Consider the following 3,152-nt stretch of genomic DNA (forward strand, 5'->3'; position numbering starts at 1 on the left):
AAACCGGGCGAATTTAACAAAATAAATCCAAAAACACTTCAAATAAGTTGTCCAAATAATGTTTCTCCAAATAATATCTAGCCGTAACGCGTATACGAATAAAATTGTTCTGATCTCGACGTTACTTCGAAATACAGTACCTACTGTGCAAAAGAAACGGGTACACTACTATATTTTACAAACAAAATCGTTTATCAATAGCGTGTCTAAATTTATCGAATTCTCAACTAAGACTGAACATAAGACATGATAACCCATCTATAAACATAACCGTAGGAACAATATTATAACAGAAACTTTACAACCGCTTGCCTAAATTCTTGTAAAGTATCTACGTGTGGAATCCCAAATAACTGAAGTCCGAAAGCCGTCAGCCGCTTTGAATTGAAAAGTATTTTCGAAACTGCTTTATGACTGTACCTGCAAAAGGGCGGTAGTTCATACAATAAATAATATTTTCTGACATTTTTTTAGATTAAGATGAAAAAAAAAGAAGTATACATGATAAATAAAACGCATTTGAGTATTATCACGTACTAAATAATTATTATTGTTTGGAATATTAGAGTTCACAGAATTATCTGAATCATTACTATTTAATTATTTGAATTTATTTTCGTTTTAAAAAAGTATTATCATCAGTGAACTGCTTTTGGCCGCCCCTATTGTTGGCCGCCCGTGTGCGATGCACACTTGGCACACATGGTAGCGGCGGCCCTGAGGCCTATGTTCAACTTTATACACAGAAAGCTGGATTATAATGATAATGATGAAGATATTCTATACATATTTCTATGGAACCATCTTTAAAGTTTGTTATTTTGATTATTTTTAGTTACTTCATATCCTAATGTTTATGTTATAAGCACTATATACTTGGAAAATACATCATTATAACATCCTATTCTGCATTTCTTTGTTGTTCATTTCTAATAGGTACTCACCTCGTTTGGTTTTGTCAAACGAATTTCAGTCACAATAAATAATAACCTATCTGTTGTTTTTTTCACAAGCTAAAATAGTTTTTAACTTTCTCTGGCGAAGGTTTATCTTCGTCACCAGAAAATCAGATACCGATTATATGTTCATGTTTCGGAGGGAATCGTATACGGAAAGATATACAAATTAATCAACATATATAGTGAGCTACAAAGAGCCACTACAGCTGGACTGTGGAAACCAAACGAATACCAAAAGAATAGATTCGCAAACAAACACGGTTCAAATTTTAACTATGGTGACAAATCAAGTAACCTACACACTCTATTACCGAAAGAAAAAGCAACAAAACACCAGGCGAAGAATTAAAAACATCCGAAAACTTATACATGAAAGATGACCTAATCCACATGAGTGATTTACATCTACGTATAAAGCTTTTTCAAAAAAAAAAAACAGAATAAGGAAATCTGAAGACTTCCTAAAGATGCCTCTAATAAATCAAACTGCAAAGATATGTATGCGAATAATTTATATCTGCATTCGTAAGAGGTGTAAAAAATATCTAGAAACTTTATACGCGTGCTACGTTTGATAACAACTACTTTTGATTGCATTAGACATGAAAAATTAATCGAAATACTAAAATATGAAGGACTAATAGATGTATATAAGACACTATATCCTATCATTATAAATGGACCCACATAGGATGACTGACAAAGGCACGAATTTTGTCTTCCATATAAAAATTCAACGATCTTGAATCTATCTCTTTTTATAGTTAATTACAACATTCTGAGATTCCTATTTTATATCTAAAAAATTATCTGTACCTTAAAGCTCGACAACATTCAATACAACCTTGTATTGGTAGTTGCCTACGTCGTAGATGCTAAATTGAAAGAATTAGTTTAGTGGTATATAATAAAATTTGTCTTTTAAATTTTTATGTAAGTAGGATATCTACAAATGTTAAAAATGTAATAAATATTTTAAAAATCAGTGTTGATAAAATAATATAATACTAATAAGATAATTTTACAAGCTAGAATAAGTAAAACTTTATGTAACCTTCGATAGCTCAGTTGGTAGAGCGGTGGACTGTAGTGGAATTAACCTGTTAGCCATCCATAGGTCGCTGGTTCAAATCCGGCTCGAAGGAAACTTTTTTGTTTTCATCTTGTAAAATCACAATCGCTAATTGATAATTATTTTTAAAACGTTAGTTCGTTTGATTTATTGAAGATGCTTCTATACGCGCGCTCCACGTTAGAAATTTGTATGGGAGTGAATCTGTGAAATCATTACATATGTAAGATAATGAGTAAGAGAGAGACAGAAAATATTTTTCTCTCTCTTCCTCTCTCGAATATAAAAATGTTCCTTTTGTATATATAATTTAATATTATATATATTATATAAAATATATATATATATATATATATATATATATATATATATATATATATATATATATATATATATATATATATATTGTTATGATATGTAAAATCGAGAAAAATATTGGGTTGATTAAAATATTTCAAAGTTCAAAAACATTAAAATAATTCAGATAAGTAGGATAATAACCAACAAACATTTCGAAAAAGAAAGTTTTTAGATTCTTGGATTACCTGTATTAAACCAAATGTAAGCTATGCATAAATTATTTCTTTGTTATACTTGAGTGACCCGCATAATTTTAAGTGAAATCCAAAGACAATTGAACCGGGTTTTCCAAATACATTAATGCAGTGATTAGAGACAATAGAAGAGATTTTAGAAAGAGGTTTTTGTTAGTTTTTAAGAATTAAGGAAAAATATTATTTGTAAATAAGTTTTAGGAAATTTTATAATTATAGGTAAAAATTTGTTTGTTATCGAAATGAAAAAATGGGGGAATTGTGACGAGTTTTGATTGGCGGAGATTGAAAAAGGTGGGATAGGTATGTAGGAATGAAAGTTTAGCTAGATTTAGGAGAGAGAAAAGATAATCAGTTGGTTTTCCAAGTCTGTAAGACGAACAGTGATTGTTCTCTGGCGGTTCCCGAGAAGTAGCAAGCAGTAGTGTTGAATGTTAGTGAGTTTTTGTGGAGTTAGTGTATCTGACAGAAGCTGAAGCAGCAAAATATTGTAAGTCATATTTTTCTACTTATATTCCAAGAGTCGCTGTTCAGGCCAACGAGAGATTCAGTTTATCGTAAAGAGAA

General features: G+C 30.3%; 1 non-coding gene across 1 annotated transcript; it reads left to right on the forward strand.

Moving 5' to 3' along the window:
* Window positions 1-2,012: 2,012 nt before the first annotated feature.
* Window positions 2,013-2,104, forward strand: TRNAY-GUA (transfer RNA tyrosine (anticodon GUA)). The gene is given in 2 exon segments: window positions 2,013-2,049; window positions 2,069-2,104. It is a non-coding gene; the product is annotated as a tRNA-Tyr (tRNA).
* Window positions 2,105-3,152: the final 1,048 nt, after the last annotated feature.

This window comes from Diabrotica undecimpunctata, chromosome 5 (genome assembly GCF_040954645.1).
Source record: "Diabrotica undecimpunctata isolate CICGRU chromosome 5, icDiaUnde3, whole genome shotgun sequence".
In the NCBI taxonomy this organism is placed as follows: domain Eukaryota; kingdom Metazoa; phylum Arthropoda; class Insecta; order Coleoptera; family Chrysomelidae; genus Diabrotica; species Diabrotica undecimpunctata.